General features: G+C 42.6%; 1 protein-coding gene across 3 annotated transcripts in view; it reads right to left on the reverse strand.

Annotated features, from left to right (window-relative positions):
- ADTRP (androgen dependent TFPI regulating protein) overlaps positions 1-27,878 on the reverse strand; it is a 65,903-nt gene that overhangs the window by 22,200 nt on the left and 15,825 nt on the right. The window lies entirely within an intron of this gene.

The following is a 27,878-nucleotide window of genomic DNA, read 5'->3' on the forward strand; positions in this document are numbered from 1 at the left end:
CTCCAGGTTGATCCTGAACATACTGACTGGTTGGGGAGACAAATGGAATGACTCCCCTCCCCGTCACACCTTGCATCTTTCTTCAGCCTGACTCTAGGCTGCAGCTTCTGTGTCTCTCCCTCCAATAAAGGAACATGGCTTCTAAGGGTCTCTAATCTAACCCTAGTCTGGTGACCAAATCTCTCTGAACTTCAGCCTCCCCAGTTATGAAATGTGGACGGTAAGTAGTACATACCTCCTGGGATACTGCTATGGGGACTGAGGTGCGTGCATGTAATAAGCTTAGTCTTTGGCCTTACAGCACTTCGGTGAGCATTTGCTGGGGTTGTCACTATTATCATGTGACTGCTGTCCTTCATCTCATTGGTGGGCCCAGGGTGGGGTCCAGGTAAGGGTCTGGGATAGCCATGGCTTCAGGTGCTTAGATGGACTCTGGCCTGTGGTCTGCAAGAGGCTATGGCGTGCCAGCTGCTGGTGTATGGTTGACCCTGGGCTCCCTCCCCAGCCCACAGCTGGTGCCTGCGTTTCCCAGCCAAGGCCACTTCCAAGCCTTGTAGATGCTCAGTGACTGACAGGGATGCTCTCTTCAACCAGAGGCCACCTCAGAAGGCAGGAGATGGAACTGTCTACCGGCATAGCCACCTGTCTCTCTCTCCCAGCCTTCCATCTACTGCAGCCAGGATGATCCAACCTCTATTAAAAACCATTAACAGGCCCATTATACCAGCCATTGATCTGACGAATTTTATTAACCCTGCCCACAGTCAGCAGCTCCCGTCCTCTATATGAACAATCATTTGGAACAGAATTCCTGTGGAATAATGCAGTACGTTTGCCTTAGGAGTAAATGGGTTCGCGGTGATTAATGCTTTTACAGCAAACAACTCAGGAATGCATGACTGGTCACCTCTTCCAGGAGCCTGCCCTTTGCAAGTGACATTCAATTGGATTTCCAAATGAATTCTCCCTGATCGCTTCTGGGAAATTTACTTCAGTGATGTCATTAGTGATGGGCCATATACCTCGACTTCATCCTAACTAAAAGGTCTTTGCAAGAATCACATTTTCTGGTCGGGACTGTAGGTGGGAATGTGGAAAAGAACCTTCTGAATATTGAGCTGCTGTGAAGAGCCAAACATGATGCAATAAACCTTCTGGTGTTTGAAACGTACGGGTATTTTACCTCACTTTGACTTAAATCATATGACCTTTGTCAGACAGTACATATTTCCAAAAAGAGGAAGAACAAATTCAGTAAGAGAAAAATGAAATATGCTTTTTGCTTCTAAAAAATCTAATAATTAGGCTGGGATTGACACAAATTAGAATGCTGCCAAAAATTACTGGAAACACTGACTCATTCTGTATTTCAATTAACAGTTTCTCAGTTTCCCTTATAAACAGTGAAGCTGACAAAAATTAATTATCTCAGAGGGGGTAAAATATTTCCTTCCAAAGTAAACAAAACATCAGGGGCTGAAACAATAGCATGTGTAAACGGAGGGGATGTAGCAGAGCTATCTTCCCTTGTCGTTAAAGTCATCATTTTGGTAGATTTTCCTTTAAATGGCTCTTTCCAAACGGAACGGTTAAAGGACAGTGTTGTTCTTCGCCCATTCTCTTCTATTCAGTTATACCTTCTCCCCCCATCCTCCATATAAAGCCGACTTTCATCTGAATATCTTGGAGTGAGAAGTACAAGCGCGAAGTACTGATTTAAGTATTCGTGTAATAACACGCTAGATTCTCTGCTTACAAAATAGCCTTGCAGATAAGTACTAAGATTTACCAACCCAGAGACAATTTTTACGAGGTTGCATGAGTGACAACATGGAAAATGATAATGATTTGAGCATTTGTTTGTACTCAGCTCATACAGGTAGATAAGTGGCTCCATTCAACAGTTTCCCTGCCTATGAGGCTAAACTTACAGTAGGAGGAAATTTGCAGACCCTCAAGAAAGAGGCAAGCCTTAATCATGAGATAACGTATGGAGCCGACAGGTCTTTATCACTGTCATGGTGGCTCCAGAGACTGAATCTATAAGCCTAGGCTGATCACACTCTTATTCTAAGGCTCTTAAGGGATCAAGAGCACTTAATTTTCTCCAGTGAAAAAAATTCAGAGAGCCTACATAAAATCAGATGATAACATAAAAAAGTCTAATCTCTGCTTCTTTCCTCTATTTCATTTCCCTTCTGGACTATCTCTTGTGTTGAGATTGAGTTGACCAAGATAAATAAACTGACTTCTACCCTCTCAGATGGGTCATCAAGAGCCTTTCTCCTTCAGATGCTGTTTCTGTATTACCTGCTGAATGTTTGCCTTAATACTCTCTTCCTCCTCTATTCAGGCCACACTCCGATCTGAGAATTTGTTCCTGATACTGGCTCTTCCCAAAATGAGGGCCTTTCCTCCAAGTCTCTATAATCATACCTTTGTTTATATTACTAAAAGACAAATATTTGTAAGTGAAGTTTTAGTGCACGAACAAGATCTCATTTCTGGGTACATTAAGGAGGATTTCTTTTGTTTACAATATATTAAATATATCATTTTTAATTGAAAAAAATGGAAGCCTTCACAAAATCTCTTTGGGGAAAACACAGGACCAAAATATCAATTAAAACTTAAATGTAAATACAATAGACATAGAAATGGAGGCAAAACAAACCTTACTCCATCATATCCAGCTTATTATTACACTGCTGGATCACATTTCTTAAGCTTGAAAATTGCATGCAAGAAAGGCATGCAGTAATAGTTGTTTTGTAAATTCCAGTAAGGCAATCTCTGGTTTTGATAATATCATCCATTTGCCAGCTAAAAACTTTTACCTTCCTCCACTGACTTCCTGTGCTACAATTTCTACCTCTAACTCCCTACAGGTAGAGACAATGACGATGATCTGTGACATTTTTAGGAACAGTTTGTATCTGAAAGCAGAGACCATCTGCATCCTCCATGTTCCTTACATCGTTAAAGTTACAGTTTTGCTCTAAGTACATCTGATCTCTAGAAACCTGGAAATGTGCACATAGGCCATAGAGCTTATATCTCTACAGTACTTAAAAAAAACAAAAACAAAAACAAAACTTTGCAATTATGCTACCTGTAGGAGTTTTTTCAGTCTCAAACACTAAAGGTTTTTGTTTTTGTTTTTGTTTGAGATACAGTGTCACTCTGTCGCCCAGGCTAGAGTGCAATGGCGCGATTTTGGCTCACCGCAACCTCCACCTCCCTGGTTCAAGCGATTCTCCTGCCTCAGCCTCCTGAGTTGCTGGGAAGACAGGCGAGTGCCACCCCGCCTGGCTAATTTTTTTGTGTATTTTTAGTAGAGATGGGTTTCACCATCTTAGCCAGGCTGGTCTGGAACTCCTGACCTTGTGATCCACCCGCCTCAGCCTCCCAAAGTGCTGGGATTACAGGCGTGAGCCACCGCGCCCAGCAAGACTAAACTTTTTAAAGAGAATTGAGTTTGTAAAAATTCCCTCTTCTACTTTCTAGGAAGTCAAGAGCACAGGCTTGATACCACTGTCATTAAAGAGTCAACATTAAAACGTGTGGACAGGAAGGGACTGGGGAAATAAACCACCCACAGGAAAGGCCATTGGCTTCTCTTTGATCTACACCGTCAACCTCAGTGGCCTAATACAGGTTCCCCAGCCTGCAAATGCAAGTTATACAACAAAGAGCAGCCACGTTTGCAGTTTACTCTGAAATGCACCAAAACCAAGATGCATAAATGGATGCATAGGTGGAAAGATTCACGAGAAAGCCAAAACAGTGAACTATGAACAGTGGAATCTAAGTGGTGGGTGAGCCAGCTATTCCCTGTAAAATTCTTTCAACCTTGCTTTATGTTTGCAATTTGTCATAATAAAACATTGGGGAAAGTATGAATAATCTTCACTGATCCAGAAAGAGAAATGAATGCCCCGCTGGGCCAGGGAAGAAAAGCATACTGTTGTTTATGACCTCTTATGTGACTTGAACAGATGGTTAAATGACAACTTTAGGAATCTTCTGAAGAGAATTTTTAAGGGATCTTTTACTTACTGCACTGTCATCTTTGGGTTTAATATGTAGTTTGACAAATATCTCAAAGCATCATTCTGTTACAAAACTAGTTGGCTTTGAAGGAATCCAGCCTGGTGAAGAAGTGGCGATTTGGATTCTAACCAGTTAAGGAAAAAGATATGGGATCTTAGGACCCTACAATCAGTAATCAGGAACATATCTGTCTCTTCGTGTCACCTTTCCCTCCCTCTCCACCCCTCTAAATATCCATATCCCTTCCTCCCATTGAGCTCTCTCTGGCAATCATAACACCCTACACACCTGCTACCATTGCTGACTCACTCCTTAACTCCTCACATTCAAACTTCATTCACTTTTCTACCAAAATGCTTCCCATAGCCGTTTATTCTTTTATCTTCCCAGGCATCACTTCCTTAGCTTTTCCCTATGTTGGTACATACAATCAGGTGCACAGACTGCTACATTGCAATCAGGCAAACCTAAAAAACAAGTTTTAATATTGCTACTCCCCAGCTCAAAACCTTCTGTGGCTCCTTATTACCTCTGTCTACTCTCTATACACCTTCCCTTATCTCATCTCATTTCTCAGAGCATTTCAGCAGACTTACTTCCTTCTACTCAGTCTCCTTAGTATCCTTTTGTTTTGTTTCAACCCATTTTTCTTCTCTAGTATTCTTCCTTTTTTTTTTTTCATTTTTTAAACTCTTTAATTTTTTCTCTCCTAACCAGCCCCATACATCTCTGAGATACCTTACCAAAAAAAGCCCATTCATTAACACGAGAAGATGTAAACAAATATCAGAACTCAAAAGAACACTGAAACACGAATACATCACCAGAAGGCTTACTGGACTTCTATTGCTGAGATTCAAGTTTAGCAATATGTTTCCAGACATGGGAAAGTAAAAAGAGAGAGATGAAATGTACACACTTCCTATTTTTTTTTTTTTTGAGAAAGTAAAGTTTTTCCCCTACCCATTAGGCCAGAAAGAAATTACTACCATTGCATTTCATTTTAGTGGGACTGAGCCTCATAGTGACCTCAAAGTGTCCCCATAGCAAACGGTTCAGAGGTCTAGATTCCACAAACTGTAACATCTGGAGGTGAAATCACAAAGCTCAATCAAGTGAAGGAGATGCTGCCAGTGAGGAGGTAATATTTTGTAATTGTGTATCCTTCTGTGATCTGAGCAGTAGAAGAACTCCAGACGTACCATTTTCCCCATGGGTGTTTTGTTTGTTTTTGTTCTAATGGTAAATCGGACACCAGCCAGGATTTTATTCTTTGTTTAAAGCCTGGAGTGCAGGCATTACCACTGTTGATAACACAGAGATCTAAACACTTGGAGAAATTAAAAGAGTCAATGCTAATGTTGAACCCTTTTATGGCAAACAAGAAACCTCACGAAGGAAACCACCCCAGCCCTTCTGCGTTCGGGAGGCTGTGGCCCACCTTGCCTTCTCGTGGATGCTCACTCTTGTCTGTGCTGCAGCTCCTTTGGTCTGCACTCAACACTTCCGTGCTTAACATTATTTCATTTTGTTTTTCTCACCATCAGCTTCATGTGTTTTTTTTTTTCCCCTTCCTTTTCTCAAAGAGATGATAAGCTCTTTGAGGGCAAAGCTTTCATCTATTTTTTCAGGACTCCCCTCCAGCCTCTCCTTAACAAACATTTTGACTGTGCTTCTTGTGCACCTGTCCATTGTAGGATCGAGTCCTTAATGTGATCTGCAGAGGTCCCAGGATCTGTCTTTCCATGCCCACGCTCTAATTACTCCACACTCCCACCTGAAGACCAGGTTGCCTCTCTCACTGCGGACACAGCACTGACCTGTTCCTCCCTCCCTCAGCCCCCTTGGCCTTCACATCACCTTACAGGGCTCAGTGGCCCTTGGCTGAATCCTGAAATTCCAGCAAGTGCCCGTTCTTAGCAGAACTGACGACTCCTCTGTGCTCATTCCTATCATGACATGACACTCGTACGTTCGCCTAATACTGACCAAAGTCTTCCAGAGATGGAAGCAACTCAAGGCTTAGGGTCACCATTTTCTCTCTAGTGCCTAGCATAGTGCTTAACCTGCTCTGGCCACTTAACATCAGTGACATTATTGAATGGGTCAATGAAACAAAGTGGGACAGAAGAGGAAGGGAGGTCTTCTGCGCAGCCTGGGAAGCCAGCCCAGATTGCTTCACTGGACACCAGCAGCCACATAGCAGGCTGCATTGAGGATGGCAGGGTTGCAGAATCAATCCCACTTCCAGCTGGTGACCTTAAGGCTTTCTCACCTGTAAATGGCTCCCCAAAGCTTGGAAATGGGTGTTGGAAGTCAATATGCTTTGGATATTTGTCCTCTCCAAATCTCATGTTGAAATTTGATCTCCAGTGTCAAAGATGGGGCCTAGAGGGAGGTGAGTGGATCATTGGGATGGATTCTCTGTGAACAGCCTGGTGTGTTTGAGTAATGAGCAAGTTTTCACTCTTAGTTCCCATGAGATCTAGTTCTTAAAAAAGAGCCTGGCACCTCCTCCCTCTCTTACCTCCCTTCCTCTCTTGCCATGTGACATGACATCTCCCTTGCCTTCTGCTGTGAGTAAAAGCTTCCTGAGGTCCTCACCAGAAGCCAGGCAGATGCTAGCAGCATGCTTCCTGTACAGCCTGCAGAACTGTGGGCCAAATAAACCTCTTTTCTTTGTAAATTACTCAGTCTCAAGTATCTCTTTGCAGCAACGCAAAATGGACTGACATGGGGTTATAGGAAAGCCTGTGAGTAAGTATCACTCTTGGAAACAATTGACAGGTACCCACTGTAGAGCCACTAAGTTGTAGACTCAATAAAAAGACACCAGTGAGTAGGGGCTGGCAGCCCTGCAGTAAGTCAGAAGATACGGGGCCAGCAGAGATTGTCCTCTGCTCATCTTGAGACTCACTGGTCTGTGGCTCCCCATTCTGAGTTGGGGCCAGGTGGAAAGGCCCCCCGGGTTTTGCTGGGTATCTTCTCCATAACCCTCCTCTTCATCAATCTGTAATTCACTCTCCTCCATGCTTCTTTGCCTGGCTTCACATGGTGCACATGGAGACGTGTTTTAAAGACAGAAACAGATGGGCAGCTCTCTGGAAAGCTACTCCAAGTTGGAGGAAGGAGATTGTTCTTTTAAAGAAAGAGGAAGTTTAGAAAGCATGGGGATCTACTCTCACCTTTGGGAAACTGTGTCTCAGGGAACCATCCCTTCCTTTCTGATATCTCATCATGATGTCAAGTAAGGGCTCCGAGTGTGTAAGCAGCTGGTTTCCCTGGGAGATAATAGCGGTTCTGGAAAGCACCCTGTAAGCACAAGCTCTGGAGCACAGTTCCAAACCTTCCGCATGACTGATCCCATGACGGACATTTCCACACTTTCTCCTTCCCACCTCTGGCCTTCCCTCCTTGCTGACCCATCAGGCTTTTCTAAAGGGATGTGCAGGCTGTTTTGTGACAATGGCCGCTACTCACTGATGATTTTTCTAAATGCATGTCATCAGTTGATTCAGGGTTAGTCTGTCTGTCTGTCTGTCTGTCTCTCTCTCTCTCTCTCTCTCTGTGTGTGTGTGTGTGTGTGTGTGTGTGTGTGTGTGTGTTTGTGTGTGTGTGTTTGTGTACATGTTGCCAGTGGAGAAGGGAATGGCTAAGAGTAGGGCCACAAGACAAAAGACAAGAAGTAGTTTTCCTAGCAAATACCTTCATTCAATACCCATCAAATATCCCCCTAGAAGCAGTTCTGCTTCAGCATCCTCGGTAACTGAAAGGTATATAAGATATGGTCTTTGAACTCAAAATATATTAATGAATTTCAACTGACATTTGTTGTAAGCCTAGGGTGTCAGTCTAGGACGAGGCTAGTGTGGAGGCGTGATGTTGGGGGGGGCTCTGAAAGTGTCAGGCAACAGCAGGCAGCACCGCATCAAGCCTTTGGAGTCCACAGTTAAAGACCACAAGTCCTTGGTAACTCAAAGAATGAGTTCCCTTTTGCGAGGCTCGTTATGGCAACATCTTCCAATCCTAAAAGGCTCCAGGGTTTCCCTTCAACAGCTTTTGTGACATTCCCAAGCTGTATCTAATGATCTCAGAATGTACCACTAAATTGTGTTTTGTTATTTCAAGATAGAAGTTAATTTTAATTCCCTATTATTAAAAACAGATAACTACATGTGAGAGGTTACTTTTTCAATTGTGAACATTTCTTTCTTCTTCTTTTTTTTTGTTTTTTGAGACAAAGAGTCTCACTGTGTCACCCAGGCTGGAGTGCAGAGGCACAATCTCAGCTCACTGCAACCTCTGCTGCCTGGGTTCAAGCATTTCTCCTGCCTCAGCTTCCCAAGTAGCTGGGATTACCAGTGCCTGCCACTATGCCCAGCTAAATTTTGTGTTTTCAGTAGAGCCGAGGTTTCACCATGTTGGCCAGGCTAGTCTCCAACTCCTTACCTCAAGTGATCAGCCGGCCTTGGCCTCCCAAAGTGCTGGGATTATAAGCATGAACCACTGCTCCCAGCCATGAACATTTTTTTTTCCTTGCTGAAAACCCAAGAGCAAAACAAAACAAAATAAAAGCAGAAGGCCATCTACAGGATGTCAAGCTAAAGATGTCCAGTAGCAAGTAGCATAGTAGATCTACGAGTTTGGAACTCAGAAGAGAAATCCAGCAGGAGAGAGAGATTTGGGAGCCATCAGAGTATCAACATCACCGTATTCAGTGGTAGCAAATGAGATAACCCGAAGGGTCTATGAGCTGGAGGAAGGGTAAAGTCTGCAGGAGAAAGCACTGTGGAGACAACCAGCTGGGTCAGGGTTTCTAAACCTCTGTACAGTCAATGCTTTAGAATCCTGTGTTTGTGCTTTGGGGAGGCTCTCCTGTGCATTACAGGATGTTAGGCAGCATCCTTGGCTTCTACTCAGGGGCATGCCTTCCCCGCCCCCCAAGTTGTGACAGTTAAAACTGTCTCTAGACATTGCCAAATGTCCCCTGCAGGGCACAATCCTTCCTAGTTGAGAATCCCCAATTTAAGAGATAGGCAAAAAAAGAGCATTTTGCAATGCTAATTGACAGGAGTGGTCAGAAAGTCTGGAGGTAAGGAAAAGAGGGAAAAGAACTATTTCAGGAGCGATGTGTCCAGTGTTTTGGAGAGGGAGTCAGGCATGGGCACCAAATCTACTGGGTTTCCAGACAACAAGGCTGTAGGTAAGCATACGGGCCAGGCACTTGCCCCCTGTGTTTCCAATGAGCCTGTCCTTCCTTCCAGGCCAAATCCTCCATTTCTTGTTGACTGCCTGGGACCATTAGGGTTCAGCCTCCCGCTCAGAAGATTCCTGGATATGGCCAGCAGCCTGAACACTGAGGGAAAGTCAGCATAGAAATGTTCCCCAGAGGCCACTGCCATCAGTCCCATAACCCCGAGGGTGGCTGGGAATCTTAACAAGTTTGTGAGTGTAAAATTTGGGCACCTGCACGCAGGACCAGTTGGTGACAAGCCCATGTGCTTAGAAGCCTCTAGGCTCCTGAGAACACAAGCCTGGGGCATCGAGACAAACTTCCCACGGCCAAGAAATGTGGCTCACTTCCTTATCACCATCTTCTTGGGAAAAACTGAAACAAAATTTCTCGAAAGGTCACAAAATTCCTTCTCACCGCAGAATAATAAAACGTGGCGTTTAGGAGTTCCTAGTTGTGTTTAGAGAGAGATGCCGAAAACCACACGCTTTCATTCGTAACCACTTTGTACCACGCGAGCTTTCCAGAATACCCCTCTGAAATGATGGTGCACTTTTCGGTTTCCAAAACTTGGAAGGAACGCCAAGCACAAGTTTGTTTGTCTGTGTAATGCACTTTAGCTTTCAAGCCTGAGTTTTCACGGGTAAATTCGTTCCTATTAAAAGGAAGAGAAACGCTGAAATCTCCTCTGCCTTGATGAGGCTTCTCTTTTTATGCTGCCCTCAACGTAAGCAGAAACTTGGTGACTATCGGACTGTTGAAACTTCAAGTTCCATAGCAGCCACAAAAGAACTTGTTCTGTTTCTATTTGTGGATTTCCATAGCCATAGATTTACTTTTCACAGGCACAATGAATGGACCTCATTCCTAGGTTCTTTGCCCATTGACAAGAACCCCTGGTTGGATAGTATCAAGCATGTCACTCAGAGCCAGCAGCAGCCCACCAAGAGTGAGGAAGAGGGAAATTGACCTATCACCGACTTTCACAGAAACAGAAAGGGGCTGTTTCTTTTTTCAACTGTTTCTCCTCTTCCCTTGATGGCCTGTCTTTCATCTGGTTACCTCCATGATCATGTCCTTATTCCTCTGCTTAATTTCAGACTCTGCCACCTTTTCTCTCTGATTCAATAACTCTTTGGAGACATGAACACAATTACCTAATTAACATCTGAGCATGGTGAATGTAGAGAGGAAAGGGTAAGCCTGAAAACTATCTCTCCCAGAGAGCTTGTGCTTTTAGCTACAGCACCAATCAGAGCAGACATTGTTTCTCTTCAAGCAAAATAGATGTGATTACAACTTTGTGTATCTCTTTGAACATAAGTCAGCCATTATTAGACATATCTCAGATATAACAACCAAAAGCCCTATAGATATTTCAAGGCACCAGTAAGCTTTCTAGCAGTGGCCTCGTTTATAGCTTTCTGTATAAAAGAACGCCCCAAAGTTTCCAAACATATTGTCAGCTACAGACACTGACACTGTGGGTTGCTAAGGGCTTTCCCTCTGCCTCTAATGCGCCTTGGCCCCAGCACACCCCACTCCACCCCAACAGAGGAAGAACACTGGGGTCAGTCAAGGTCACAGAGAAACTACTAGAGTAAGAGATAAAGCCTTCGTTCATTCCCTCATGCCATCATCAGTAAGTGCCTACCACACACTAGGCATTGTGTAGGGTGCTGAGAATCAGAAGGTGGGTAGGTTGGTCCCTGGCCTTGTAGACCTCATAGTCAATGGGCAAGATTTCCTAAGAGCAAGTAAGGAAACAGATACCAATCACAATACATGCTAGGAAGGAAAACAAACAGGAATCTATGTACCAGAACACAAGTGGAGGAGCACACTTTATGGAAGGCAGTCACGGAAGGCCATTCTGAGAAGACCATATCTAAGATGAGTCCTAAAGGCTATAGGTGAGCCATGGAAGAGCAGATGGGGAGCGTCTTGGGCAAGGGGGAGTATGTGCAAAGGTCCTGGTGCAGGAAAGAATTTCAAGAGCTGCAGGGCACAGTAAAACCTGGAATGGCTGGAACGTTGAGTGCCGGGGGTGGGTGGGGAGAAGCTCAGTCTGTCTCTGCAGCATTAAGCAGGGGCCAGGTTTACCAGGTTTTGTTGGCCATAGGAAGGAGTTCACTTTTATTCTAAGTGAAGTGGGAAGCCACTGCTGAGTATTAAAAAGGAAAGTAACATTTTTCCAATCAATTTTGCTGTGGTCTATAGAGGTCAGAAAATGAAAGCAGGTGGACCAGTTTGGAGATGTTGTATTTAGGTGAGAAATAAATGTGGCCACCAGGGTGTTGGCAGTGGAGCTAGAAAGTGAACAGATTTGCTACCTATTTTGGAGGTAGAATGAAGCCAGCAGGTGTCATTCTGCTTCCAGTAAGGCCAAAAGGACAAAAGAGACAAATAGGATTCACAAGAGTAAAAGGGGTTGCGAAATTAGGGAAAAATTAAAAAGCAGCCGCTATGTTAGAAGAGTTTCAACCATGGGGCATCAGGCAGCTAGTGCAGGCCTGGGGCAGACCTGAGAGTTTGGTTTCCGGTTAAATCTCTGAATGGGGGAGATCCCAATTAACAAACAGGACATGCATTTCACCTCTCCCCTCCCGAGGAGGCCCAGGTAGTTCTGTAGGCTTGTGTGCATAACTCCCATGCTGACACTAACAGCAAAGAAAATCAGGCAATCCTGCATGCATTAAAACCCAATCCTGAGACCCTGATAATATACAAACTAAATAAATAGCATGCACCAGAAAACAAATACAAACTCATGCCTGGCATGAAAGCCAGGCAATTTGAGCAACTCAAGCAATCACGTTATGATCAAGAGCCTTTTCTTAATTGCCAGAAACCCTATGGGCCTCTCCTCCAGGAGAGGATCAGAAAGGATAATGCTCAGCAGATTCATCTGTAATCACAATTTAGCATTATTGCACAGCAGCCCGTCCCTAATAAAAAGATGAACAAAGTGATTCCTTAGTCGTTGTTAGTTCTCTTTCTTTGCTTATGCCTGTCCCTTTAAAATGAGTATTTTAGAAACTTTGCATTTTTCTCTGAAATAACCTCCGACCTCCCGTACATGATCCTCCCTAATCTGACTACATTATTGTATCTATTTATCTATCTTTTTATTTATTTATTTACTTTGAGATGAGAGTCTTGCTCTATCGCCCAGGCTGGAGTGCAATGGTGTAATCTTGGCCCATTACAACCTCTGCCTCCTAGGCTCAAAGGATTCTCCTGCCTCAACTTCTCAAGTAGCTGGGACTACAGGCATGCACCAGCACACCTGGCTAATTTTTGTATTTTTGGTAGAGATGGGGTTTCGCCATGTTGCCCAGGCTGGTCTTGAACTCCTAGGCTCAAACAATCCACCTGCCTCAGCCTCCCAAAGTGTTGGGATTACAGGCGTGAACCACCACTCCTGGCTCTACGTTATTAACTGGAATTAGTGATTAGTTGCATAGTGTAGAGATCTGTGCCTTCAAGAACAGCAGAGATGCTTCCAGCAGGGAAGCAACGTAAGCTTGCACAAAAGGCCTTTTCACTGTGTCATCTCCCATATGAACTGGTTCTAATCTACCCCATGCACTTCCAATGTATTCCTGTATGTCAGAATAGTTTCTTACCATGGATTCAAATTCCCATTAATGTTTTTTTCTAGTCAATATCTCCTCTTCTACTGGCACGGAGGTCATACCCTCCATGTGTATTATGGATGTGATTATTTTAGAAATTATAACATGCTTATTTAACCTGGTAATGCCTGACAGCCCCTCACCTCTATTCCAATCACCCCCTCTCAATTTACACTCTATGTTTACTCAGTGTTTTAGTTCATTTTTGGTTTTTGTTTTTTTAATCACTACACTTTGGACAAATTGCTTTCCATTGCTTTTAGTATCCAAACCTCCTTTCTGAGATCCTATTTCTTATTTCTAGAGTATTCCCTTTAGTGTCTCCTTCAGAGAAGACTTTTGGGTAGGGAAATCTGCTCTAGTGTGTCCAAAAATGTCTTTATTTTGCCTCTATTGTAAAAGACACTTTCAGTGAGTAAATAGGTTGACGGTTTTCTTCTTCAACACTTTGGAGCTATTATTCCACCCCTGGCTTTGCTGATGCTATTAAGAAATCAGCTATCAGTCTAACCACAGTTTTTTTTAGGAAATCTATCCTATTAATCTGGTTCATTTTTAGATCTTCTTTTTTGTCTAAGGTTTCTGTAATGTTACACTGTAGGCAGATGAGAGTGGTTTCAGTCCAGCCTTAGCCCTATGTGGAATTTATTTTGCACTTCTTGAATCTGAGGATTACTTCTGCATACTTTCTGGGAAATAATGTTTATCTCTTCAAATATTGCCTTTACCTCTTCTTGTTACCTTTTATTATGCTTTATTTTAGCTTTTGGGAATTTACATTACTTTCTTGTTGGTAAGTGAAGCATTTTTGAAGATTTTTAAGAAATATTTTTATCCAATGTTTTTGGTGTCTTATATGAAAGAGTATTTTCAAGCTACAGTTTCACTATATGAACAGAAATGAAAGTCACTCAGGACTTTTTCCCTTTGAATGAATAACTTTCTCCTCACATTAAAGATCATGGGCATGATTCAGAAGGAAACTGTCAATCCATGAACTTTAAGGTCATGCATCAACAGGGTTCAACAGGGAAAACAGAAGCCCAACCCAGAGATTCCAAGGAGGAAGGGTTTCAAGGCTTACATAGCTGTTGAAAAGGGAAAGGCAGTGAAAAATCAAGAAAACTTCAACTAGATTGGGGTGATTCATGGGTGTCCGCCAGGACATTGTGCAAACGCCAAAAGTCTTTATGACCTGGTACCTTTGATCTCAGCTACTTGCAGGATGAAGTGTATGATTCCTAGGTGCTTTTCCAGAAGCCACTGCTAACCTCTTGTCTGCAATCTCCCCACACATCTATTTGAAACTGTCACTAGGGAAAAATGGCTCCTCTTCCTCCGTATCTCATGAGAATACCTCTCATTGGCTGCTGCCTGAAACCATATGGAGAAAGGGATTCTGGCCACAGTGGGTGGCTCCAGGCTTATCCCCTGCAATGCAGTGGAGAATGGAAAAGAGGAGATGGTGATTCCAAGTCAACAACAATTTGCATGGGTCGTTAATGTAGCACCGATAGCACTTTACGTTGCACATGTAATATTTTATTTGTTTCTGATAACAATGCGGAAAATTGAGGATGGAAAATGTGCTTTGCCTGTTTTAAGGAACCCAATCTCAAGAGAGGTTTATTAATTTATCTGAAACCACACGTAAGGCAATGTCGGAAATGGAATCAAGAGATGAGGTTTTCTGGTACTTAATTCTTTTCATGAAATAAAAAAGGAATTGTCAGTTATTTTTGCAACTTGGACATAGAGCTAAGAAATTTTGCTCCTTCTCACACCAATCTGATTTTTAGGGGTCAAGCTCCAACACCTTTATTTCTAGTAGTTTATCCCTTTCAACTTTTTAGCCCAAGAAGATGTTTTAAAAATGTGAAGGGGCATTTGTGAATAGGATTTGAGCTACCAGAAGGTCCATTTCTGAGGACCTGTACCTGAAGATGATTAGATTATATATATTGTGCTATAAAATTCATCATCTAAAAAAATAAAGAAGCCACTAAATCTAAGGGTCATTTTCATTGGACATGCAGTTCAATCTTCCAGTTGTCAAATATTCAAAGATTTCTGAAGTACCTTTCTTTTTTTACCAGACTTACGATTTCTGAGATCCTGATGATATTTTAAAGCTTCTGACTCTGACATTAGGTTAGTGAAATATTATTTTAAAATATGTCAGTAAGAGTATGCATAGTAATTAAAATGTTCCCATATATAAGCCTTAAACTAAACTCCCTGTGTCAAATGGAGACAAAAGACCTTTATTAAATACTACCAGAGAGGTTAAGTATTTTACTATTTCTGCCAATCACTGCTACAAAATAATATTCATTGTCAAGTATGAAATGGGTAAAAATGGAAATCTCATCTTATTATCATCTCTTAGAGTCACATGTCCTAAGATGATTATCAAAACCAGCATTTGCAAGCAATGGCCACTTCCTACTGCTCCTGATGGGTAGACTTGTGATCGTCAGGTTTGAATTCTGTTTCAATGTCCTCATAATTACATTGCTGGTTCTCTAAGCAGATAGAGGGAGGATGCACCAACATACCTAGAGATTTTTGTGTCAGTTGAGGTGCTCTCAAACGGCATGTGGAACCGTTTTAGTTGTCAGCCACTGTTAAAAGTTGTCAAGAACACTTTCTGCACTCAACATAGAATCCCTGACATCAGTGATGTGAGATTCAACAGAATCCCAAGTTTGAGCAGACCTTTTTGAAATATACTGGCAGGTCCCCCTGCCTCTCACATAGCTTAGCATGCATGAGCTTCCTAGAGACAGAGCTCTTCTTTCTTGTCCTCATTTCTGCACTCCTCTTTAGCTTTACTCCAGTGTAAAGTTTTAGAGGAAATGATAAATCCAGCAAATGCATGAAAGTAAGAGAAAGGGGATGAAGCTGGAGTAAGTAAGGCTGATGGTAAGTTGAAAGAGTTGGTGAGACTGAGGAGGGAGATGGCAAAACAAGGACCTTCTATATAAACGGACTTGGATCTTGGATTGAGAGAAAGATAAAGGGCAGAGCTGAAAATACAGAAACTCAACATGAGAAACATCTAAGAGCTAAGACTCCATGTGATGGATGCATAATACATGGGCAAGTGTAATTACACCATCAAGAGGACTACCAGGTATTGTCCTGCAGAATTATTCCACTGGCTGGTAATCCAAGGACCTGGAGGTGGGAGGAAGACAGAGGAATTGGACAAATTTAAATTTCTAATTAGGTGCAAGTGGCTTCTTAGTAGGCAGAGAAAATGATGAGACCAGGAACAAGGTGTGGAGGCTAGCTGAGAACCTGTCAGCAGCTCCCTATTCAAGGCAAGGATGGAACTTCACAGCCTACAGTGTGTCTGCCTCTGGGGTTATTAAGCAACCAGAAGCATGACAGGGCCTTTTCTGTGCTGGCTACTTAATCAGGAAGAGGAGTGTCAGTTCTAAGCTGGCAGAGAAGGCGCTCTCATCTGCCCAACAGGCTGCTCTTGGGCATGTTTTACGTCTGTCTTGAGATCATGAGAGTTGGTTCTTTCTTTCCACTTGGATTTTTATTTTTTGCTCTTAATATCTCAGTGAGATTTAGGATCTTCTGTTATGAGTTTCTCCAGCCTGGTTATTCTCCAGCATCAAGTCATTCTTCCCATTGGGGTGTTATGCATGGTTGCCATGGAAGTGAGCACTGCTTGATTCACACAGGAGGAGGACTCCCTAGCAAGCCCTCAATGGCACTGAATAATTTAATTACTAAAATTCCTAGTAACTCCTCAGAAGACATCTATACTTTTTTGATCACTGAAAACCTTAGACCTTGATTGAGATATTAGAATTTTTTTTTGTTGGTTTTCTTCTGTTTAAAAAGCAGCCTGTTGATAATAGGAAATCACTGAATAAGAATTTTTAAAATATGCTATTCTCGAGCATACACTGGAAGTTCTCGGAATTGGGATTAAAAGGTGGCGGGGGGAAGCATGTTTTCATCATCCTGGTCCCCACTCTCCGGAGATGAAGAAAGCAGACACAACGTGTGACTGGTTCTAGCTATTGAAAACCTGCAGTGGACTGGTCGTCCTCTGGAAGTGTTCACTATTATACTCTCTGCTGTTTAGCTTAAGGTTTCTTGAGAGGCAAGATGGCTTTATTGTGGTTGTTCGGGTACCTCTGCTTCCTAATCCCAGTTTAGCTTCTGATTTCACTGTGGCATTTAAGACATTCAATTTCTCAGTGTTTCCCAGGTGAATACCAGAAAAGATTCTAACCTGCGCTGGGTTAGGAAGTGAATGGAATGATTTTTTTTTAAAAAAAGGATGGCTAGAAAGTTGTTTCAAAACAAGGAACCACCATCGATAACACTGTAGTGCTAAAACCTGAAATGATATCCAAGTAAATATCTGGGTGTGGTGAATGATTCCACTTCATTTCTGCTCGGGAGCTTTGATACATGTTCAACAATGCTCAGAACAAGGGCCTTTCCTTCAGGATGCCATGGAGACATGCATACATTGGCTTAATTTACGTGTCTCTACTCTCCTTAGACTCACATGAGAAGTTATTTCCCAATACTAATTGCTGGTCATTGTTGCCAGTCATGTTTTCTCTTTCTCACGTAGACCTGGTCTAGAATATGGCCAGAGCTTATTTCAGAACTGAATGATGTAAGGGGGCTGGACACAGTGTCTCACGCCTATAATCCTAACACTTTGGGAGGCTGAGATGGGTGGATCACTTGAGCTCAGGAGTTCAAGACCAGCCTAGCCAACATGATGAAACCCTGTCTCTGCTAAAAATACAAAAAATTAGCTAGGCGTGGTATGTGCCCATGTGCCTATAAGTCCAGCTATTCAGGATGCTGAGGCTACAGTGAGTGGAGATCACGCCACTACACTCCAGCCTAGGTTACAAAGTGAGACTCTGTCTCAAAAATAGTCATAATAATTTAATGGTACAGGGATGGGGAAATCACAGTTGGGTGACTTGATATGAAACTGTTGCTTTTGAGATTGTGATTTTAAAGATGTCTCATATGCGCTACCTTGGAAAAGTGTCATTTAAAAAATGCATTGAGATGTTACCATTGGGGGAAACTGGGCAAAGAGTACACAGGACCTCTATGATTTCTTACACTTACATGTAAATCCACAAGGATCTCCAAAAAAACTTTAATTAACAGTGAGTTAAGGAATAAAGGAAAATTATGCAGATAGTAGATGCTGGATATGTGTTTATACAAAGATTACGGAGGAAGAAATTTCTTTTCTTCTGACTATGGGACTGGGTATGCCTTGAGTAATGCATGTATTAAGTACATGAGTATTAGAGTAAACACAGGTTTATGAATTTGGATCATATTCTAGACCCAGCTCTATCACTAGTCAGTTCTGTGGTCTTGGGAAAGTTGAATAAATTACTCAAACCTCAGTTTCCACTTCTGCAAGGTGAGTGGTTTGTAGAGACTGAGGCATTTCAGCTCTATGATTCTGGGTCAACATTTATGTCTCCAGGAAGCAACACAAGGGAAGATGAATTAGGACTCACTATTTGATAGCAACTAACACAGATTCAGATCATTCCCAACACAGATTATAAGCAATTTATAAAGACAATAAATGTTGTATTAAGCAACAGAACCAAAATGGGCATTTTAAGTATGTATCAGAAACATAGTTGACCCTCTTCTTCTTTTGCCTGGAAAATGGAAGTTAATAAAGAAAGAATAATATACTGTATATTTCCAGTATTTCCTTACAAAAGAAATGTAGAGTCTGAATTTCAGGAAGAGCTTCTGATGTTTTTAGCAAGTCATGGAAATGATTTTAATGCTAACCTACTCTACGTAACGGCAACATCTCTTTAATCCCACCATCTTTTACTCTCTAGTCTAATTATGGGGACTTAAAGGTAGAGGCTATTCCAAGTTCAAAAACTTTCTCCTTTGCCTTTGCCTACAGAATAGAAACAAAATCCTTAGCATTCATGCCCTTCAACATCCGACTCCGTGTCTTTTTCCACACCTATCTCCTGCTTTTCCCCGCTTTGATACCTTTGTTCTTGCTAAACTAACTGTACTAGGGTAAACAGTGTCCTCCTCAAAATTAATGTCTTTCCTGGAATCTCAGAATGTTACCTTATTTGGAAACAGATGCAAATGTAATTAATTAAGATGAGGTCATACTGGACTAGGAGGCCTTAAACCAATCTGGCTGGTATCCTTATAAAAGAGAAGAGACACAGAGGCACTTACCTGCAAGGAGGAAGCAGTAAAGACACACACACAAACAGGGAAAACATCATGTGATGACAGGGCAGGGACAGTAGTGATGTATCCACAAGCCAAGGACTGCTGGCAATACCAGAAGCTGAGAAAGGCATGGAGCAGATTCTCCTCTGGAGCCTCCTGAGAGAGTATGGCTCTGCCAGCACCCTGATTTCAGACATCTAGTCTCCAGAACTGTGTGAGAATACATTTCTGTTCATTTAAGCCACCCTGTTTGTGGTGCTTTGTTACGGCAGCCTAGGAAATGAATACGCTGATCTACTTACTCATGGTGCTCTGACCCTGCCTTGGGCTCAGACATTTCCCTCCTTTGGCTCATCCTCATAATTGGACAACAGTTGCCGTCTTTTCTCTCCATCTTTTGCACCCCAGCTTAAATCTCCACCTCATTCATCACCTGTTCTAATCTGTACAGTGGGAAGTTGACTTTCCCTCTAAAAGTATGCCCACGGCATTCAGTGGACCTCATCCTGCACTCTCTAATGGCACCTTGTGGCTGCTTCTTTGACTTTTTTACTATTGTCATGATGGGAATATTGCCTTTTATCCCCTGTTAGCCCAAATGGTGCCCATTCTGTGCCCAGCACATGATGATATTTTAATGAATACTGGTTGTTGGGTTAATACTTTGGCAGTGGAAATGCAGCATCACTCTTCAAAAGGGGAATCCCATATGTGTAGCTACATGAAACACACAGCCTCCAGGTTTTCTCTGTGGTCTCCAAATAAAGTAGCTTTTTTTTTTTTTGAGACAGAGTCTCACTCTGCTACCAGGGGCCAGGCTGGACTGCAGTGGCGCGATCTAGGCTCACTGCAACCGCTCCCTCCTGGGTTCAAGCAGTTCTCCTGCCTCAGCCTCCCGAGTAGCTGGGGCTACAGGTGCATGCCACCTGTCCAGCTAATTTTTGTATTTTTTTAGTAGAGACACAGGGTTTCACCATGTTGGCCCGGATGGTGTTGATCTCTTGACCTTGTGATCCACCTGCCTTGGTCTTGCAAAGTGCTAGGATTACAGGCTTGAGCCACCGCTCCCAGCCGTAAAGTAGCTTTTTAATACCCTACTTGAAGCACTTGGGGGTGGTGGTGGTATGCTGAGGAGGTACAGTGAGGTAGGGCATTGATTTTGGCTGCAAAGAGTAACATCTGGCCATAATCCATTAGTCTGCTCTGTGATGGTTCAGAAAGCATGTGCTCTACATCTTCAGGTAAATAAAGCCTTTACTCTCTTGCTTTACTTCTTCTGATCAACTTGCCCCACTCTTGTTCCAGGCCAGTGTTGCAGAGAATGCAATTGAGGCCAATATTCCTTTAGACAGTATGGAGGAAGGGCAATCGGGCTCACCCAGCAAGGAGTGAGATGGGGCTATGTAGTGACTCATATTAAGTGACATTTGCAAAGGGAGGCCTACTGTTCACTAGCGAGATGCCAAGCAGAGTCTCTTTGTTGGGCCCTTTGGAAGAGTGACACTTAACCAGCAATTCTCTTTGAGGGAACAGGGGCAGAGAGGGGAAGTGAAAGGAAAGAGGAAGAGTAGAACCTTTTCAAAAAACCTGAAGTTTGCCAGGCGCGGTGGCTCATGCCTGTAATCCCAGCACTTTGGGAGGCTGAGGCGGGTGGATCACGAGGTCAGGAGATCGAGACCATCCTGGTCAACATGATGAAACCCCGTCTCTACTAAAAATACAAAAAATTAGCTGGGCATGGTGGCGCGTGCCTGTAATCCCAGCTGCTCAGGAGGCTGAGGCAGGAGAATCGCCTGAACCCAGGAGGCGGAGGTTGTGGTAAGCCGAGATCACGCCATTGCACTCCAGCCTGGGTAACAAGAGTGAAACTCCATCTCAAAAAAAACCAAAAAAACAAAAAAACAAAACAAAAAAACCTGAAGTTGACATTGTTAATATTTGGGAATGTGCTGTCACCTTTATCAATATCTTACTGATCACTACTCATCAATATTCTTTGAGATCTGATATCTCCTTCTCTGATCAGCCATCCTGAGCTTTATCTTTTCAACTTTTACCACGCTTTTTGTCTGTATCATACAATCTCTATCAAATTACATATGTAATGCCTTACTATTGATAGGTATCTGCAAAACATTTTTTTTTAAGAAAATACTTAGAATAGAGGTTATTACGTGAGCTTAAATAACTTACTGCTCCTTTTATGAAACAGAACAAACAATCTTTTGCTATATGTAGTGTAAGACAGCCTTTTCAAAATTGGGGTGAAAGGGGTTACAATGCAAAGACCTAGGTTTGCATTAGATGGTGTTACCTTACAGTAGAGGAGGCTGAATAATGGTCCCTAAAGATGTATATGTCCCAATCCCTGGAGCCTGTGAATATGTTAATATGCTACCTTGCACGGCAAAAGAGACTTTGTAGATGTCATTAAATTAAGGATTTTAAGATAAACAGGCTATCTTGAGTTATCTGAATGGGTCCATTGTAATCACAGCGGTCCTTATAAGAGGGAGAGGGGAACAGCAGAGACAGAAAGAAAGGTGATGTGACGTTGGTGGAAGCAGAGGCTGGAGTGATGTGCTTTGAAGGAGGAGGAGAGGGCTGAGAGCCAAGGAAGGTGGGCGGACTACAGATGGAAGAAGTAAGGAAACAGAGCCTCTTCCAGAGACTCCTGAATGAATGCGACTCTCCTAGTACCTGGATTTTCTCCCATACAACCCATTTTGAACTTCTGACCTCTGAACAGTAAGATGACACATCTTTTCTGTGTTCAGCTATGAAATTTGCATTAATTTGTAATACCAATAAGCAGCTGATGCACAGAACAGAACTAAGGCTCTATCTTCTCCCCACACACCCTCAAAACTGTCCTTTAAGAGGTCACCAGTGAGTACCAAATTGCCAAGTCCAATGGAAAGGTCTGACTCAAGTCCCCCCAACTTTTTTTTTTTTTTTTGAGACAGCGTCTCACTCTGTCACCAGAGTACAGTGGCGCAATCTCAGCTCTCTGCAACCAAGTAACTGGGACTACCGGCACCTGCCACTATACCTGGCTGGTTTTTGTATTTTTTTTCTTTAGTAGACGGGATTTCGCCATGTTGGCCAGGACTTGATCTCTTGACCTTGTGATTCACTGACCTCGGTCTCCCGAAGTGCTGGGATTACAGGTGTGAGCCACCACACCCGGCCTGGCCTGACTGAGTCCTCTTACAAGGTTATCACATTCACCTCTCAGCAGCTTTGGACATAAAATACTTCCGCCTTCCTGAAACATTTTGACACTGAGCTCCAGGAGACTACACTGCACTGGTTTCCTCCTAGCTCACTGGCACCTCCTTCTCAGTCTCCTTTGTCGAATCACCGTCCTCTTCCTTCCAACCACTGAAGGCTGCCATATTCCAAGGCTTAATCTCCTGGAACATCTTACCTAACCATAACTACTCCCTAGGTGATTTTATTCAATTTAACTTTAAAAACAATCTGCGTAACGAAGATAACCAGACGTATGTCACCATCCCAGAAAGCTACCCTACACATGTCCAAGCTAGAGCAGTATGTCCAGCTGCCTGGTGCCCATCTTGACGTCATTATGTAATAGGTGTCTCAAACTCACATATCTAAATAGAACAATTGATCTCCTCGTTCATAATCCTTGCACCTCCCTAGCCCCTGTAACCATACTCCTTCCCTGTGGCTTAGGCTAAAACTCTTTTCTCTGCCATATGTATTAGTAAGTATATACATGCCATGTTAGGGAGGGACAAAGAAGGTGTCCCTGAAGAGGTGACTTTTTCTATCTTACTCAGAATAAAATGCAAACTTCTTGCAAGTCACACGAGACAGAATCTAATCCCTGCCTCCAGCCTCTCATCTCCTCCCTACTCATTCTGAACCAGCCATGCTGGCCTTCTTTTTGGTTTTTAGAGATGCCAGTATTTCCTTGGAGGCTTTTTAAATTTGCTGTTCCATCTGCCTGAGCCTTTTTTCTGCCAGAATGTCCTGTGGCTGTTTCCCTCACCCTATCCAAACTTTTATTAAATTATCAGCTCATCATGGAGGCATCCCTTGACCACCATAAATTCCCTGTACCCTATTAAACCTGTCTTTTACACACACACACACACACACACACACACGCATGCACACCCCCCCCACTCTGTTCTGTCACCCTGTTTATTTATCGTGTGTTTACTGTTTATCTTCTCCACTGGAATGTGTGTATACGCCACAAGGACAGATGTTTTTGATGGTCTTTTTGTTCATTGCTGCATCTTCAGCTCTCAGAATAGGGCCTGGTACCTAGTAAGTATCTGAGAAATACTTTTTAGCACTTCCTTATGTTAAAATCAAATGTCTTGCTTATGATTATACATCTTAGCTATATTATATGTTAGATTAGGTATCTAGTATTTCTTTTAAATTTCTTAAGATTAGGGACCATATTTCATGTTTTTCTTGTCATGTAAGGACACAATAGCACAAAGCACATAAAAGTGGTTTTCTTCAAATGAATGATTCTTCATTTTGCCTTTTTGATTTGAACTTGGCAATGGAAATCATCTAGGGGCCTTCTTTTCAAGTGTATGTTCAGTTACATCAGGTGTTCTAGGTAAGGAATTTGGAGGGCTCATGTGCCTCCTCAAATTGTACACAAAATTTTATGGGCATTTGTGTTTTCCTGGGGAAACAGTCTAAGAATTTTTCAGGTTCACAGAGGAGTCTCTTCCCTAAAGGTGGAAAATCACTGAATTATCCCAAGATATGCTGATTGTGGGTGACCTATGCCCAGAGCCGGGGCTGAGTTGAGAGTGAGGAATCAGTAAGGAGTAGGAGTTTGCAAAGCTTGGGATGAAGAGTGGCTGACCTTACTCACTCCTGCTTGGCAGCCCAACAATTTTACACCAAGCTTATGGGTGGCAGAGAAAAATCTGGGATTGGGTCCCAATGCTAATGATAATAACATCTTGCATGCTATGACTGAGGAAGGAACTGGAAGATTTCACGTTTTACTTCCTGGGCATATTGACTTCCCAGCACATCCCTGGGAGAGTGCTCAAAGACCATCAGGTCAACCAGCCATGCCTTGCTCATGAGTTACAGCCAGTCCGGGACACACGAGGCACAGAAGCCCTCCTGTCTGTGTTCTTCCTTCAGCAATAACCGTGTCCCTCTGCGTAACGGCACCTATGCCACTGCCTTGTATTAGCATTAACTGATTATTTCAACTTTGTGTGTGTGCATTAGACGCAACCAGATATAAGATTGCTAGATGTCAAAACCCTCATTAAAGATCAATCATGGTGTCACACACATAGTGGTGCTTAACTACTCTTTTTCAAGTGAATAAATGACAACATATTAAGTAACTAGGTGGCTGTATTTGGGACTTTCTCCAATTTAAAGAGCAGGGAAAGTCCTGTCTCTCAATAGCAGATTGTGTTGAAACCCCCATTAACATCAATGAGACTTTTTTAGTTCTAAGACTTTGTGATCATGGATTGAGAGTAAGCCAATGGATCCTGGCTGGGAACTCATACATTTTACCTGAGAATATCTTATATTCGTGCAGCCCTTGACAGTTGCTAAAGTTTGCACACACACATTCTCAATAATCAGGTACTATTTTCAAAGATAGAAGGGGCTCTGAGGAGTTCTCTGATCTATTTCACCTCTCCTTTGGGGCAACCTGAACAATCAGGTTGATTTCCAGAGAAATGAGTCTCCCAGTTCCCCTTGGGTTCAGATCTGATCATTTTCTCAGTTACTGAGAGTCCTCTTACTGCTATTTAAATCTGTCTGCTCTGATTCTATCTTTAGTAGGTATTTAGATAAGACCTGAGGAGTTAATGTTTTCCTGGCAAAACCTGAAGGAATACTTTGCTGTTCTTTCTCTTCTTTTATGAAGACTGGAGAACTGCTTAGCACTAAAACAGTCAGATTGATCTACTTTAATGAAGGCGCCCTGTCCACGGTGGATGCAAATAACTCACTGATGCTTCTATTTAGTCTGAATACATAACAAGGGCAGGAAAATGTCTGTTAGAGACACAATCCACTTCAAATAGTCCTGCTGCAGTGACAAGTTTCCAATGAGCTACAAGGGTTGAGCTGGGAGCAGTCCAAAGACTTGATTAGTCATGAAGGTCCTACAACCACACTGTGTCCAGGAGGAGGGTGGTATTTCTTCCTTTGACAGATACTACTCATAACAACTGGGGCAGCATCATAAATGGCAATGGGGAAAATATTCCAAAGCTAAGGCTAAAATAGCAAATATAGGGAGTGTTGGGAAATGCAAGAACCTTTTGGGACAGGATGGTGCTGGCTGCGGAAGAATCGTTCTTCTACTGTGGAAAGGAAAAAGGAGGCTTACAGGGAACAGGGCAAGCCCCACGCAGAGGTCCATAGTACCAAATGTCCAGCCGGACTGCCCATCAGCACTCTGGCTGCCAAAGTGGTGATTTGCCGGAATTGTATTCCTTCCTTTGGACTGTCATGGACAGGCACTGGTAAGATATGGGACGTGTTAACAAACTGACACAGCAGCAGCCATTTCCACCATTAGTTCACACCAGTATTTAAGAGGCTGGTTTCTGGGCGCAGTGGCTCATGGATGTAATCCCAGCACTTTGGGAGGCCGAGGCAGGTGGATCACAAGGTCAGGAGATTGAGACCATCCTGGCTAACATAGTGAAACTCTGTCTCTATTAAAAATACAAAAATTAGCTGGGCGTGGTGGTGCATGCCTGTAATCCCAGCTACTCAAGAGGCTGAGGCAAGAGAATGGTTTGAACCAGAGAGTCAGAGGTTGTAGTGAGCCGAGATCACGCCACTGCACTCCAGCCTGGAGACAGAGTGAGACTCTGTCTCAAAAAAAAAGGAAATTGGCAGAGAGCATTCCTTGAAGCCATAGGCCAAGAGGATTTAATAGTAAGGACAGAAAATGTCTGGAACAAGGAACACAGTCTAGAAGACAGAGATGAGTATAGTTATTAGGACACTTCATTTGGAGCAGACACCAAAAGAAGGCAGAAGTTTGGAGATGGCTGCCTTAGGGACACACACAGCCAGTTTTGCTGATACCAACAGTTTTCTTAGAGATGGATCTGTTGAGAGTTTCTTCAATCAAATTAAAAGAAACACAGAAATGTCTGTATATGACCTAAGATAGGTGACCTCCTCCTCTTCTCTCCTTATCACCATTGTTCCACTTCCTTTGAGCCTTGCCCCTTTTCTCTGAGAGATTCATGTTATTTGAATGACCAAAGGGCAAAGGACAAGGTCCGCAGCACCCCTCAGCTTGTGAGGCACAAAAATATTTAAGGATCTCCATTGCACAGTATCCTCCTTGCTAATTAAATTAGCTCATGGATGTGATGTATGTTATCCAGCTCTCTGCTTCCAAAATTATCAAAAAGCCATATGGCTGTTTATTTAGCAAGGTCACAAATTTTGGGCACCATCATCATAACTATTTGAAAGAAATCCAACTTTATATCAACCCCAAAGTGGTGGGGAGCTGGTAGTCATGGTGAAAAAAACTACGAGATGAGCTCACAAACCTTGAGAAGGTGTTTGATGGGTACGTTTGGCTCCAGATAAAAGATAGTTACAAGACTCTGCCTTTTTACTATTTTAGTAACATCTAGCTCAGCCAGTAGTTTCAAATCTCTTCATTTTCTTCGAATTTTAGCTTAGTAGCATACAGATGAGAATTTGGGACTTTTTTTTAAAGTAAGAATTCTCACTTTGCTATATTGATCAAGCAAAGTGAGGTCCTTTTGATTGCCTGATGAATTATGAAAGAAAGCCAGATCGAATCACAAGCTCTGGACTTACTGCAGCGAAAGGCAATGAAAGGCTCATCGGTCCCAGATTTCCATCCTAGCTGCGCTTCCTGTGAGTTCAGCGGTCTCAGGTACGTCACTTATCCTCTCTGAGCTTTTATTATTATTTTTTTATTTGTAAAAATCAGCATTAGAGTAGTTTTCTAAAGAAGACTGTATGAATTAAATGAGCCCATACCTGAGCAACATGCTTTGTACAATATAAAGTACCATTTCTTTAAAAAAAAAAAAGAAAAACAGAAATATTCACTACATCAGTGTCTCAGATTAACATTCATGGGATAGGCCGGGCGTGGTGGCTCATGCCTGTAATCCAAGCACTTTGGAGGCCAAGGTGGGCAGATCACCTGACATCGGGAGTTCAAGACCAGCCTGACCAACATGGTGAAACCCTGTCTTTATATAAAAAAAAGTAATAAATAAATAAATAAAAACATTCATGGGACATTGAGAAGGTGAAGAGTTTGACAAGAAAAAGTTGAGAGGAGGAAGTTTCCTGAGATGTCAGACTTATTTAATGTAGTTCTGGTCCTGAACTCTAAATGGGTTCAGAGCTGTGGTCTGTAAGTCAGTCAGTCATTAGTATTTTACTGAGCACAAAATTTAAGCTGAAATTAGTTTTGTTTTGTTTTGTTTTGTTTTCTGGAGACTGGGGCTTGTGGCAGAGGCAGCATTTGTGGACTGAGTTGTTTTTCTGAGTTGGTCATCTTGTGAGTTTTAAGGCAATGGAACGGTGGGTAAGAGTAGGGCTAGGAGAAAGTCTGTGAGGGACTTTTGAGGAATCTTGATATACTACTTCCTTATGCCTTTCCCTGTTTTTGTTTGTTTGTTTTGTTTTGTTTTTTGAGACAGAGTTTCACTCCTGTT

Source organism: Saimiri boliviensis, chromosome 4, assembly GCF_048565385.1.
Source record: "Saimiri boliviensis isolate mSaiBol1 chromosome 4, mSaiBol1.pri, whole genome shotgun sequence".
NCBI lineage: Eukaryota > Metazoa > Chordata > Mammalia > Primates > Cebidae > Saimiri > Saimiri boliviensis.